Below are 16,214 nucleotides of genomic sequence, written 5' to 3' on the forward strand. Positions count from 1 at the left end.
ATTCCCCCAATAAATTCATTTTTTGCAAATAAAAAAAAAATCAATAAAAGTACACATATTTGGTATCGCCACGTCCGTAACGACCTGCCCTATAAAACTGTCCCATTACTTAACCCCTTTAGCGAACCCATTAAAAAATAAAAATAAAAAACGAAGCAAAAAATAATGATTTATTATCATACCGCTGAACAAAAAGTGCAATAACGCGCAATCAAAAAGGCGAAAATAAATATCCATGGTACCGCTGAAAACGTCATCTTGTCCCGCAAAAAACGAGCTGCTATAGAGCATCATCAGCGAAAAAGTAAAAAAGTTATAGCTCACAGAATAAAGCGATGCAAAAATAATTATTTTTTATTTAAAATAGTTTTCATTGCATACAACTGACAAAACATAAAAAAAGACCTAAATGAGGTATCGCTGTAACCATACCGACCCGAAGAATAAAGCCGCTTTATCAATTTTATCGCACGCAGAACGGTGTAAACGCACCCCCCCCAAAAGAAATTCATGAAACGCTGGTTTTTGTTCATTCTGCGTCCCAAAAATCGGAATAAAAAGCGATCAAAAAATGTCACATGCCCGAAAATGGTACCAATAAAAACGTCAACTCGTCCCGCAAAACATAAGACCTCACATGACTCGGTGGATTAAAATAAGGAAAAATTATAGCTCTCAATATGTGGTGATGCAAAAACTATTTTTACAATAAAAAGCGTCTTTTAGCGTGCGACAGCCGCCAAACATAAAAACAGCCATAAATAGTAAATCAAACCCCCGTTATCACCCCCTTAGGGAAAAATAATAAAATAAAAAAAATGTATTTATTTCTATTTTTCCATTACGGTTAGGGTTAGGGCTAGGGTTAGGGTTAGGGTTAGGGCTAGGGCTAGGTTTAGGGCTAGGGTTAGGGCTAGGATTAGGGCTAAGGTTAGGGCTAGGATTAGGGCTAAGGTTACGGTTAGGGCTGAGATTAGGGTTAGGGGTGTGTTGGGGTTCGGGTTGGAGTTAGAATTGGGGGTTTCCACTGTTTGGGCACATCAGGGGCTCTCCAAATGCAACATGGCATCTGATTTCAATTCCAGCCAATTCTGAGTTGAAAAAGTCAAATGGTGCTCCTTCCCTTCCAAGCTCTGACATGCGCCCAAACAGTGTTTTACCCCCACATGTAGGGTATCAGCCTACTCAGGACAAATTGCAAACCAATTTTTGGGGTCCAATTTCTTCTGTTACCCTTAGGAAAATAAAAAATTGGGGGCAAAAATATCATTTTTGTGGAAAAAAATGATTTTTTTATTTTCACGTCCGAGCGTTATAAACTTCTGTGAAGCACTTGGGGGTTCAAAGTGCTCACCACACATCTAGATAAGTTCCATGGGGGGTCTAGCATCCAAAATGGGGTCACTTGTGGGGAGTTTCAATAGTTTAGGTACATTAGGGGCTCTCCAAAGGCAACATGACACCCGCAGACCATTCCATCAAAGTCTGCATTCCAAAACATTACTACTTCCCTTCCGAGCCCTGACGTGTGTCCATACAGTAGTTTTCTCCCACATATGGGGCGTCAGCGTACTCAGGACAAATTGGACAACAACTTTTGGGGTTCAATTTCTCCTGTTACCCTTGGGAAAATAAAAAAATTGGGGACTAATTGATCATGTTTGTGGAAAAAATACGATTTTTTTATTTTCATGCCCGGGCATTATAAACTTCTGTGAAGCCCTTGGGGGTTCAAAGTGCTCACCTCACATCTAGATAAGTTCCTTAGGGGGTCTAGTTTTTAAAATGGGGTCATTTGTGGGGGGCTTCCACTGTTTAGGTACATTAGGGGCTCTCCAAAGGCAACATAACACCTGCAGACCATTCCATCAAAGTCTGCATTCCAAAACGTCAGTACTTCCCTTACGAGCCCCGACGTGTGCCCATACAGTAGTTTTCTCCCACATATGGGGTATCAGCATACTCAGGACAAATTGGACAACAACTTTTGGGGTCCAATTTCTCCTGGTACCCTTGGGAATATAAAAAAATGGTGACTAAAAGATCATGTTTGTGGAAAAAATACGATTTTTTTATTTTCACGCCCGGGCGTTATAAACTTCTGTGAAGCACTGGGGGGTTCAAAGTGCTCACCACACATCTAGATAAGTTCCTTGGGGGGTCTAGTTTAAAAAATGGTGTCATTTGTGGGGGGTTTCCACTGTTTAGGTACATCAGGGGTTTTCCAATCGCGACATGGTGTCCGATCTCAATTCCAGCCAAAAACGTCAAATGGCACTGCTTCCCTTCCGAGCTCTGCCATGCGCCCAAATAGTGGTTTACCCCCACATGTGGGGTATCAGCGTACTCAGGACAAATTGCACAATAACTTTTAGGGTCCTGTTACCCTTGGAAAAATAAGAATTGAGGGTGAAAAGATCATTTTTGTGGAAAAAATATGATTTTTTAATTGTACGGCTTTATGTTATAAACTTCTGTGAAGCCCTTGGGGGTTCAAAGTTCTCACCACACATCTAGATAAGTTCCTTAGGTGGTCTAGTTTCCAAAATGGTGTCATTTGTGGGGGGTTTCCACTGTTTTGGTACATCAGGGGTTTTCCAATCGTGACATGGTGTCCGATCTCAATTCCAGCCAAAAACGTCAAATGGCGCTGCTTCCCTTCCGAGCTCTGCCATGCGCCCAAATAGTGGTTTACCCCCACATGTGGGGTATCAGCATACTCAGGACAAATTTCACAATAACTTTTAGGGTCCTGTTACCATTGGAAAAATAAGAATTGAGGGTGAAACGATCATTTTTGTGGAAAAAATATGATTTTTTAATTGTGCCGCTGTACGTTATAAACTTCTGTAAAGCCCTTGTGGGTTCAAAGTTCTCACCACATATCTAGATAAGTTCCTTGGGGGGTCTAGTTTCCAAAATGGGGTCACTTGTAGGGGGTTTCCACTGTTTAGGTACATCAGGGACTCTCCAAACGTGACATGGCGTCCGATCTGAATTCCAAACAATTTTGCATTGAAAAAAGTCAAACGGTGCTCCTTCCATTCTGAGCTCTGCCATGCGCCGAAACAGTCGTTCCCCCCACATATCAGGTATCAGCGTACTCAGGACAAATTGCACAATAACTTTTGCAGTCCAATTTCTCCTGTTACCCTTGGTAAAATAAAAAAAATTGAACCTGAAGTATTTTTTTTGTGAAAAAAAGTTAGATGTTCATTTTTTTTTATATATTCAAAAAAATTCCTGTGACGCACCTAAAGGGTTAATAAACTTCTTGAATGTGGTTATGAGCACCTTAAGGGGTGCAGTTTTTAGAATGGTGTCACTTTTGGGTATTTTCTATCATATAGACCCCTCAAAGTGGCTTCAAATGTGATGTGGTCCGTAAAAATAAAATGGTGTTGCAAAAATGAGAAATCGCTGGTCAATTTTTAACCCTTATAACTTCCTAACAAAAAAAAATTTTGGTTCCAAAATTGTGCTGATGTAAAGTAAGCATGTGGGAAATCTAACGTATCAAGTTTTTTGTGTGCCGTATCTCTGTGATTTAAGGGCCTAAAAATTCAAATTTGGAAAATTGCGAAATTTTCGCCAAATTTTGTTTTTTTCCACAAATAAACGCAAGTTATTTGAATGAAATTTTACCACTAACATGAAGTACAATATGTCACGAGAAAACAATGTCAGAATCACCGGGATCCATGGAAGCGTTTCAGAGTTATTAACTCATAAAGGGACAGTGGTCAGAATTGTAAAAATTGGCCCGGTCATGAACGTGCAAACCACCCTTGGGGCTTAAGGGGTTAAAAGGTATCAACCACTGAGGACTCTCAATTCCAAATATTTTTCTATCTACTGGCTAACACGGTACAAAGATATATATCTTTCCTGTATCTTTTTTTTTTAAACATTTCAAAAATTCCTGTGAAGCACCTGAAGGGTTAATAAACTTCTTGAATGCCGCGTGGTTTTGAGCACCTTCAGAGGTGCAGTTTTTAGAATGGTGCGACTTTTGGGTATTTTCTATCATATAGACCCCTCAAAGTGACTTCAAATGTGATGTGGTCCCTAAAAAAAATGGTGTTGTAAAAATGAGAAATCGCTGGTCAACTTTTAAACCTTATAACTTCCTAACTAAGAAAATTTTGGTTCCAAAAATATGCTGATGTAAAGTAGACATATGGGAAATGTTATTTATTAACTATTTTGTGTGACACATTTCTCTGTTTTAACCCCTTACCTACAATTGACATAATATTCCGTCCATGTGACCATGGACCTAATTACCATGGACGGAATATTACGTCATCGCGATCAGCGGCGCCCACGTGGTGAGCGCCGCTGATCGCGGCCGAGTGTCAGCTAATTATCATAGCTGACACCCGGCACAATGTGTCAGGGGCGGTCACGGACCGCCCCCGACACGTTAACCCCTTGCACACCGCGATCAAACGCGATCGCGGTGTACCGGGGGTTAAAGGGAAGCATCGGCAGGGAGGGGGCTCCCTCCGTGCTTCCCTGAGCCCCCCACGGCAGCGCAATGTGCAGCGCTGCTGCGGGGGGCTCTTTCCCTACAGGCCCCCGGATCCAAGATGGCGACGGGGGCCTGCAGGGAGCTGACTTCCTCACTGCCTGCAAAGCGCAGGCATGAGGAAGTCTGCAGCAGTGCCTGTGACAGATCGCTGATCTGTCACAGTGATCTGTGATGTGACAGATCAGCGATCTGTCACAGGACAGTGATGTCCCACCTGGGACAAGGTAATAAAGTAAAAAAAAAAAAAAAAAGTGTTAAAAATAATTAAAAAAAAATCGCTAAATAAATTAGTAAAAAAAAAAAAAAATATTCCCCAATAAATCCATTTTTTCAAAATAAAAAAAACAAAAACAATAAAAGTACACATATTTGGTATCGCCGCGTCCGTAATGACCTGCCCTATAAAACTGTCCCATTAGTTAACCCCTTTAGCGAACCCCTTAAAAAATAAAAATAAAAAACGAAGCAAAAAATAATGATTTATTATCATACCACCGAACAAAAAGTGCAATAACGCGCGATCAAAAAGACGCATATAAATATGCATGGTACCGCTGAAAACATCATCTTGTCCCGCAATAAACGAGCTGCCATACAGCATCATCCGCAAAAAAATAAAAAAGTTATAGCTCGCAGAATAAAGCGATACAAAAATAATTATTTTTTATATAAAATTGTTTTCATTGCAAAAAACCGACAAAACATAAAAAAAGACCTAAATGAGGTATTGCTGTAACCGTACTGACCCGAAGAATAAAAATGCGTTATCAATTTTACCACACGCGGAACGGTGTAAACGCACCCCCCAAAAGAAATTCATGAAACGCTGGTTTTTGCTCATTCTGCGTCCCAAAAATCGGAATAAAAAGCGATCAAAAAATGTCACGTGCCCGAAAATGGTACCAATAAAAACGTCAACTCGTCCTGCAAAAAATAAGACCTCACATGACTCGGTGGGTCAAAATACGGAAAAATTATAGCTCACAATATGTGGTGATGCAAAAACTATTTTTACAATAAAAAGCGTCTTTTAGTGTGCGACAGCCGGCAAACATAAAAACCGCCATAAATCGTAAATCAAACCCCCCGTTATCACACCCTTAGTTAGGGAAAAATAATAAAACTAAAAGAAAATGTATTTATTTCCATTTTCCCGCTAGGGTTAGGGTTAGGGTAGGGTTAGGGTTAGGGCTAGGGTTAGGGTTAGGGCTAGGGTTAGGGTTAGGGCTAGGGTTAGGGCTAGGGTTAGGGTTAGGGCTAGGGTTAGGGCTAGGGCTCAGATTAGGGTTAGGGGTGTGTTGAGGTTAGGGTTGGAGTTATAATTGGGGGTTTCCACTGTTTGGGCACATCAGGTGCTCTCCAAAGGCAACATGGCGTCTGATCTCAATTCCAGCCAATTCTGCGTTGAAAAAGTCAAATGGTGCTCCTTCCCTTCCAAGCTCTGCCATGTGCCCAAACAGTGTTTTACCCCCACATGTAGGGTATCAGCCTACTCAGGACAAATTACAAAACAACTTTTGGGGTCCAATTTCTCCTGTTACCCTTAGGAAAATAAAAAATTGGGGGCAAAAATATAATTTTGTGGAAAAAAATGTTTTTTTTATTTTCACGCCCAGGCGTTATAAACTTCTGTGAAGCACTTGGGGGTTCAAAGTGCTCTCCACACATCTAGATAAGCTCCGTGGGGGGTCTAGTTTCCAAAATGGGGTCACTTGTGGGGAGTTTCAATAGTTTAGGTACATCAGGGGCTCTCCAAACGCACATGACACCCGCATACCAATCCATCAAAGTCTGCATTCAAAAACGTCACTACTTCCCTTCCGAGCCCCGACGTGTGCCCATACAGTAGTTTTCTCCCACATATGAGGTATCAGCATACTCAGGACAAATTGGACAACAACTTTTGGGGTCCAATTTCTCCTGTTACCCTTGGGAAAATAAAAAAAATGGGGACTAAAAGATGATGTTTGTTGAAAAAATACGATATTTTTATTTTCACGCCCGGTCGTTATAAACTTCTGTGAAGCACTGGGGGGTTCAAAGTGCTCACCACACATCTAGATAAGTTCATTAGGGGGTCTAGTTTCCAAAATGGGGTCACTTGTGGGGGGTTTCCACTGTTTAGGTACATCAGGGGCTCTCCAAACGCACATGACACCCGCAGACCAATCCATCAAAGTCTGCATTCCAAAACGTCACTACTTCCCTTCCGAGCCCCGACGTGTGCCCATACAGTAGTTTTCTCCCAGATATGAGGTATTAGCGTACTCAGGAGAAATTGGACAACAACTTTTGGGGTCCAATTTCTCCTGTTACCCTTGGGAAAATAAAAAAAATGGGGACTAAAAGATGATGTTTGTTGAAAAAATACGATATTTTTATTTTCACGCTCGGTCGTTATAAACTTCTGTGAAGCACTGGGGGGTTCAAAGTGCTCACCACACATCTAGATAAGTTCATTAGGGGGGGTCTAGTTTCCAAAATGGGGTCACTTGTGGGGGGTTTCCACTGTTTAGGTACATCAGGGGCTCTCCAAACGCACATGACACCCGCAGACCAATCCATCAAAGTCTGCATTCCAAAACGTCACTACTTCCCTTCCGAGCCCCGACGTGTGCCCATACAGTAGTTTTCTCCCACATATGGGGTATCAGCGTATTCAGGACAAATTGCACAATAACTTTTAGGGTCCTGTTACCCTTGGAAAAATAAAAATTGGGGGTGAAAAGATCATTTTTGTGGAAAAAATATGATTTTTTAATTGTACAGCTGTACGTTATAAACTTCTGTGAAGCCCTTGTGGGTTCAAAGTTCTCACCACATATCTAGATAAGTTCCTTGGGGGGTCTAGTTTCCAAAATGGGGTCACTTGGGGGGTTTCCACTGTTTAGGTACATCAGGGGCTCTCCAAACGCGACATGGCGTCCGATCTGAATTCCAGCCAATTTTGCATTGAAAAAGTCAAATGGCGCTCCTTCCCTACTGAGGTCTGCCATGCGCCGAAACAGTGGTTCCCCCCACATATCAGGTATCAGCGTACTCAGGACAAATTGCACAATAACTTTTGCAGTCCAATTTCTCCTGTTACCCTTGGTAAAATAAAGAAAATTGAACCTGAAGTATTTTTTTTGTGAAAAAAAGTTAAATGTTCATTTTTTTTTTTAATATTCAAAAAATTCCTGTGACGCACCTAAAGGGTTAATAAACTTCTTGAATGTGGTTTTAAGCACCATAAGGGGTGCAGTTTTTAGAATGGTGTCACTTTTGGGTATTTTCTATCATATAGACCCCTCAAAGTGGCTTCAAATGTGAAGTGGTCCCTAAAAATAAAATGGTGTTGCAAAAATGAGAAATCGCTGGTCAATTTTTAACTCTTATAACTTCCTAACAAAAAAAAATTTTGGTTCCAAAATTGTGCTGATGTAAAGTAAACATGTGGGAAATGTTATGTATTAAGTTTTTTGTGTGCCGTATCGCTGTGATTTAAGGGCATAAAAATTCAAAGTTGGAAAATTGCAAAATTTTCAAAATTTTCGCCAAATTTCCGTTTTTTTCACAAATAAACGCAAGTTATTTGAATGCAATTTTACCACTAACATGAAGTACAATATGTCATGAGAAAACAATGTCAGAATCACCGGGATCCATGAAAGCGTTCCAGAGTTATGACCTCATAAAGGTACAGTGGTCAGAATTGTAAAAATTGGCCCGGGAGTTAACGTGCAAACCACCCTTGGTAGTGAAGGGGTTAAGGGCATGAAAATTCTAAGTTGAAAAATTGCAAAATTTTCAAAATTTTCGCCAAATTTTCATTTTTTTCCACAAATAAACGCAAGTCATATCAAAGAAATTTTACCACTATCATGAAGTACAATATGTCATGATAAAACATTGTCAGAATCACCGGGATCCATGGAAGCGTTCCAGAGTTATTACCTCATAAAGTTACAACAGTCAGAATTGTAAAAATTGGCCTGGTCATTAACATGCAAATCACCCTTGGGGGTAAAGGGGTTATTAAAAAAAAACATCGAATTTTTATGCTCTTAATATATTCCATTCAATATATTACATGGTACTGTGTACTTACTATTGCTCATTTTGCCTTTCTACCCAGTTAATTCTTCTCTTTTCTCTTAGGTCTATGACATCACATGATTAAAAACTGATTAGCTGAATCCTTGTAATCTCTATGTAGAAACAGGAGGTCAGTTTTCCCTGTATGAATCATGAGTCACTGCAAAAGTTCCTGGCAGGGGAAGGAGGGAGCTGCAGGGACAGGAGTTGAAGAATGGAATGATTTATGCAGGGAAAAGAGACTTCCTGCTTGTTAGGCGTCGGGTTCCGGTCACTGCACAGCAGGAATCCCAAGCCTTGCATTCGGCGGTCTCCCATTCCTCTCCGGCCGCACAGGAGGCTGCTCAGCAGACTCGTCGGTCCCAGCGCTCTGGTCAGGCCAGCTCTGTAGGTTCGGTTGCTGCTGCCACCTCTGATCCAGCTATAGCAGCGCATGCTGGTCAGCAGCAAGCTACTCCAGGGACTAAGTCCTCCTTTCGGTCCACTGAGCATGCCCGTGGGACGATCTCTCATTGGAGATCGGAGGTCACATGCTCAGGTCCTTCTCCAGCTCGGAATGGACCATCAGGAGGGTCAGTAAGGTCCCAGAAGGACGCTGCTATAAAAGAGCCACATGGCCGCACGGCCATGCACTAGTATAGACTCTTATTATGTTTTGTGTGAGTGATGATGGATGCATGCTTCTGGTGACTGACTCATTATGACTCCCCTCCCTTGGATGCACATGTTATAGGGCTATTAGAGTCAGTCAGCGCCTTGTAGTGGCTAAGTCTAGTGCCACAGTGCTTCCAAGTCACAGCACCTTTGTAAGCGCCATATTGTGCCATTCGGCACAAGGCACCTGAGTGACTGCATCCACCTGTGTGACGCCGTGCGCAGTCTAGCGCTTTCATTACCCTAGTCAGGGTGGTTAGTGGCGTCCATCTGAGCGGTGCAGTGCGCACCAGGTGCGTTACTATTTCAGTTGCTTCCTTGCTGGCACCGCAGCTGCGGTGCCGAGTGCTAGTGGAATAGAGGGACTCTAACCCCGTGTCCTTGGGGCAGAGTCCTGTGTCTGCATACTAGCGCTCATACGGCTGAGACCTGTGAGCTTAACAGGCTCTGCTGTTAACACTGTGCGGCTACGCGGTTCTGTAGAGCAACAGGACTCGCTCCAGTGCACACCAGGTGACATTAACCCGCGTGTGTTCATTTATTTGTTGCCGCATATCATCCGCCATTACGCAGCAGCAGGTTCCATCTCTGCACAGTGGACCCCGGGCTGCGAACGCACCTCATAGCCCCTTTCTTATTATTTGGTGCGTTCCGCGGGCCCTAACACTGTTTCTATGTAGAGCAGTGAAAACCAAAAAATTTACTGGGTAGAAAGTCAAAATGAGCAATTGTTATTACACAGTGCTATATAATATGATGACTGCAATGCATTAAGAGGATAAAAACATTGATGGGAGGAGGAGAAGTACTTCTTTATTATCATAAGAGTTGAAGGTCTACACCAATAGGTAGTGGCGTAACTTGAAGCTCATGAGCCTTAATGCAAAAGCTACAACGAGACCCCAATTATTGCAAGTCTATAATAGTATTGCTTTTTTTTCATATAGGCCAAAGGGACTTTTTGGGCCACTTAGACTCCATGGGCCAGGTTCGATGGTAACCCCTGAACATATTGTAGTCACACCCCTGCCTATAGGAGAAGAAAAAAAACATCAAAAGCTAAATGTATAATTTGTTTATTTGGGGGAAACTAATATTTTATTAATCTCATTGTGATATACAACTTCTATTAAGGCATAGATAGACTGACTATTGATTATTACCTAGACCAACTATTGCAAGTCATCCTGTTATTGACCACCTAGGAGAAGTAAGAAGAAATGTAAGTCTCAATGCTGCGGCTTTGACCTATTCCACTCAACTCCAGCAGATATTTCATAAGGAGCTTACATTTATCTTATTGTATCAGCCGCCAATCACTTACATTTTTTTGATCCCTAAATTACATTGTATTTTATTTCAAAGGAAAGGGGTATTAATGATTTTCTCGCCACCCTTCTGTCATGCAACCCTTAGGTTCTTTCTTTTTTTTTTTCTTTACCATCTTGAATGTTTATTTTTCCTAATAAATGATTCTTACTTTTAAGGTATTGCATCATCAGGACTATTGTAGTGATTTTATATTCCTCACCTATATTACAGGGCACTTTCCACTGAAAATGGTAAATAATATTACATACAAAAGGGAAAAAAAACACAGAAAGAGGTAATCGGATTTCTGGGAAGATGGAGCCAAGTGAAAGATGTGTGCTTTTATAAGGATGGACAATGGAAAAGAAAATAATAACTCCTAACTTTGATTGTTCAAATATATTCTGCAATACATAGAGATGCATGCAAGCTGGAGCAGGCACAGGGCAGCAAGGTTAAGTACAAGAGAAAGCACAATACTTCAGATTGGCAGTAGACTGCAGCAAGAATAATCAAATCAGAACTAAATTGAATTACTCAGTCCCAGGGCAGGCTCCTGGGACTGGAACACTGAATGCTAGCAAAGCTCCTCCTAGACTTTTTTCCTTCCCTAGTCAAACTCACATGATGAATGCAGATGAAATTTGAAATATGAAAATCTGAAATAATTTATGGAACTTGTCAGAAATCTGGCTTGCATGCGCTGTAATTTCCTGGGAGACCGGGCGGTCGGGCAGGCGGTCTGGCTCGTTGCTTGCAGTCTTCTGATCTATGGCTGGGCTGGTGCACTGGATGGATCAACCCCCTTTTTAAATGCTCTCGCAGACAAATTACAGCTCATTACACACAGCCTTGCACCATGCCATTATGTCAGAGGAAATCTTTTTTCATTTGCGCAAATTTGCTCGGAATTCTCATATTTATTCGAGCATCCATTATCGAATCTGAACATTGAATTAGCCGCAATTATTTTCAGAAGGGGAGGATGTTTGCGGAATGAGGGACAGTGCCTGCCTTTAATGATATCACAATGGTGTGCTTATTGTGCGTTTTATTTCTGCGTGGCGCTGCTTGGTATGAAAGGGTGCGTGCTGCGGATGATGGTCGTGTGTGGTTACAGTGTGTATTGTGTATTCTGGTGGATAGGAAAATGGCCAATGAGTACAAAAGTGTGATGTATCACTATTGTGTTGTGTTCTTCAATGATGTCTGGACACAAAGAGTTTCATATCTGTCTATATCTGGTCAGTGTAAGGGTATATGTTTGTAGTCTGTGTTTCTTGGGTATGAGAGTGTGTTTTTATGTCTGTGTATTTATTGGCATGTGTGAATGTTTTTTTGGGCATGTGAGTGTCCTTGATATGTTTATGGTGTACATCAATGTGTCTGATACATTAGTTGGTGCGTGTGTCGGTATGTCTGTATATGAGCAAGCATTTCTACTGTAAGTATGCTTCATTTATGCCTTACTACATACGTGGGTTGTGTATATAGGTGTATTAGTATGTTTATGAGTGTTTATAAGGGGTGTTCTTTTTATATGTGTACAGTATGTATGTTTTCATCTTTTTGTTGAAAATTAATGTGTTCTTATATATGACAGTTTGTGTGCAGATATGACCATATGTTGTGTGTGTATACTAGATGTGCAGATGCATGTTTTTGCATCATTTCTTGTGTGGTTTTTTTATCATTTCTATATGTGTGTATATATACAGTATATATATATATATATGTATGAACGTGTAATACATATATATAAGTAGTGTGTATAGATATACACATATAGAATGTAAAATCCAACTATGGTCACTGGTAATGCAGATATATATATGTGTGTATATATATATATATATATATTAGATTTTATTATTTTTATTTTATTCATCTCTAGATTTATCTGTTTCAAGTACGATTTAAAATGTTCATACTAATAAAGAAAATAATGTTAATGGTTTCCTGTGAACAGTGGGTATAGGGGTGTATACCATTATGGGATACATTATACTGTATATCGCTGTGTATTAATACGAGCGCATCGTTTGACATTTTCCTATATACCACGCAGGGATGAAATGGTTAATGATGACAGTGTGCGTTATAGGGATGCAGTATTCATATTCCAATGATCTATGTCTTCATTTCATAGAGGCATTTACTCAGTGAAAGCATATAATAATGGGCGATTTATCCTGCGAGACGGTATCTCCTCAGGACTAGCGCCTGGAGAAGGTAATCTCATAAGAGGCATATTTCCTCCTGGATGGGATGCAATGTCTGAGCTTCTCCCTCCTGCGAGGAGCTATGTCGCAGCACTTAAAGGAAGAAAGACTCTGGCCAGGAGATTATTGCTGCCATTGTTCTTTTGTATATGAGTATTATAGTGCTTCCCCCCCAGTCTCAATGAGGGACAAGACACACGTTGTATATGACAGTGGGGAGGTATTGAGAGATGACCCCATATCTACAGGCTCGGAATTATGGACGGTGCCTGCTGGCTGCTGGCTATGGGCCTGCCTTACTGCCAGCACAACACTTCAAAGGAATTTTTTGCAAAATCTAATTCCATCTCAGCAAGAGCCTATATCCTATGCCTGTCATAATGGCTGACCACTGGGACCCTCAAAGGGTTTAGGCAATGAGCTAATTAACCTTTTAACACAGGTCTTTTTCTAGATTATGTGTGAAGGAAGAAATATATGCACCCTGCAGGTACTTGCGGGTGTAAACTGCGCATCAATAATCTTTCATCTTACTGTATGGATGTATAATATATGTACAATAATGTTGGTGTAACTATTGTAACACAATGTGCTGTCTCACAGCGCTGTACTCGTAATATAGATATTTAGGATATATACTTATATGATTTGCTGACATTTTGTATTCTTTCATTCCAATAAAATATGATATTGTCATTAAAAAATGTAACAATAAAATGAAGCAAAAGAAAAGAAGCACATGTGAATCCATCTGATTGCTGCGTGAGTCATCATTATATTGCATATAATATAATTCTTCTTGAATGTCATGTGATTACGCAGATTTTGAGTGGTTCTAGACTGACACTGAGACCTACGTTATGTCTGGTGTTCACTCTCTGCAACTCTGTCGGTATTATGAAGTATCCTGATAATTGTGCCAGTTATTGATTAGATTTGTATTGGTTAACATATATGGGGCATTGACAATAGAATGGAGATGCCTTATATTTTGTAATCATTTAAGCTATAACATATCCTCCATTTTTGTAGTTAAACAATTTTTGCATTTTTCTTATTTTCAATAGAATTTTTTCTATCAAGTTTAATTAATATTTTCATATTTCTAGAATATGTGTTATACTAAGCTCACACATGAGTATGAAAAATCGTCCATTATTTATATAAAAAAAGACATTTTTCATCCATATAGCGACACGCGTGTCATAAGTATGTTCGTTTTTTATATCCGCACGGCATCCATTTTTACAGCCACAATTTTAAAAATAAAAAGAGCCTTATGCAGTTGCCTATGTAATCTTTGCAAAGGATTCGTTAAAAAGAACCTTTTTTTGCCCCCTAAATTAAATATCTATGGGAAAGTCTCATCCCGAAAACAGATGAGACTAGCGCTTGATGCTATATTTCCCCACAGATTGTAAGTCCGTGTGGAAAAACATTCAGGTAAACTACCAGTGAGATTAACAATGGCCATTGTGCTGCCTTTGTAGATCAGTGCATTAGTATGTATATATAGGATATGTAATATTAGTATGTATATATAGGATATGTAATATTATACAATAAAGTATGTATCATGTACATTATAACTAGCTTTACTTGATTTATTTAGAAATGTAATATATTGAATAAGAGTAGCTGGTTAATATTGCATGAAAGTGTTATATTGTTGTTTTTCGAAGCCCTTCCCTTTGGTTGTTCGTGTTTATTATGCATGAGGATCCTCCATGTAGCTGCGTATTTGCATTCACAGGGTAAGATGCAGTATTCTCGGGCGCACAGGCTGCGCTTTTCAAGTCTCACAGCGGCAGCATTGTCAGGCACAATATTGTGAAAATAAATAATACCATCTACTGCAAACCCTTTCACGTTTTCATCGGTCTTTCTCTGCCACCACCTCGCAGGGATCCCTGGAGTTTTTTGCCCAGGTCCCATGCTGGGTTCTCAGGCATCTGGTGGGCTGATCTGGCCTCTGAATGGCTGCAGAAGGAGGGGTAAAGTCTGCCTAGGGTTGATGTCTGTGTCACAGACTTCCCCTTTCACCCTCCTCACTTCCTATCCACCATCAGTGTCTTGCCTCTTTCTTGCTGCTGGTGGTTCAGTGGATAAACTGATTAGATAACAACGAAGCACCTTCCCTTTCTGTTTAGTCCTTTCAGGAAAGCCAACCCTTCTACTAGCCGTCCATTATTAGGGCTTCTATGGGGTTTTATGCCGGAATGGCTCAGTCTTGCCCCTAGATTCATCAATCATTGTGGCTGGCTCACATCCCCTTCATGGCGTTCCGCCTCATTAAGCCCATCATTTGGAGTGTATAGAGGTTGTATAGGCCGAGAATGCCTCCACAGCCCTCTCACTAGCTTATGGCTCGGGATGAAAGGCCTACAGACAAACAGGTCATCCTGTGCACCCATCCTCAGCTACTCAAATGATTATATACTCTCCTTATTAGTATGAGGACAATATTTCCTCACTGAATAATCTAGACAGTAGAGTCACCTATAAACTGTGCCGAGTGAAAGTGAAACGTTTCCATACAAGGAATAAACTATAAACCGTAGACAATAGTTGCTATGTTGTGTGTGTTTTGGGCGTTGTATTGTTTTACATTTTCTTTAATGTCAAAGCAGCTCTGTTTACTCAGGGAATCAGTCAGAAGTTGTTCAGTGAGCCATGCCAAAGATTTCTCAAAGTCTCCTCCACATTCCAAGTCATTGACCGAGATGGATCAAGGAAACGGAGAAATCACTAATGAATATTAATTCTATCTATCTATTGGCCTATCTACAGTTGTGGCTAAAAGTGCTGACACCCCTGCAATTCTGTCAGATAATACTCAGTTTCTTCCTGAGAATGATTGCAAACACAAATTCTTTGGTATTATTATCTTCATTTAATTTGTCTTAAATGAAAAAACACAAAAAGAATTGTCCTAAAGCCAAATTGGATATAATTCCACACCAAACATAAAAAAGAGGGTGGACAAAAGTATTGGCACTGTTCGAAAAATCATGTGATGCTTCTCTAATTTGTGTAATTAACAGCACCTGTACCTGTGGCACCTAACAGGTGTTGGCAATAACTAAATCACACTTGCAGCCAGTTGACATGGATTAAAGTTGACTCAACCGCTGTCCTGTGTCCTTGTGTGTACCACATTGAGCATGGAGAAAAGAAAGAAGACCAAAGAACTGTCTGAGGACTTGAGAAACCAAATGGTAAGGAAGCATGAGTAATCTCAAGGCTACAAGTCCATCTCCAAAGACCTGAATGTTCTTGTGTCTACCGTGCGCAGTGTCATCAAGAAGTTTAAAGCCCATGGCACTGTGGCTAACCTCCCTAGATGTGGACGGAAAAGAAAAATTGACAAGAGATTTCAACGCAAGATTGTGCGGATGTTGGATAAAGAACCTCGA

This window comes from Dendrobates tinctorius, unplaced genomic scaffold (assembly GCF_039654945.1).
Source record: "Dendrobates tinctorius isolate UK_male_01 unplaced genomic scaffold, ASM3965494v1 ptg000079l, whole genome shotgun sequence".
NCBI classification, from domain to species: Eukaryota; Metazoa; Chordata; class Amphibia; order Anura; family Dendrobatidae; genus Dendrobates; species Dendrobates tinctorius.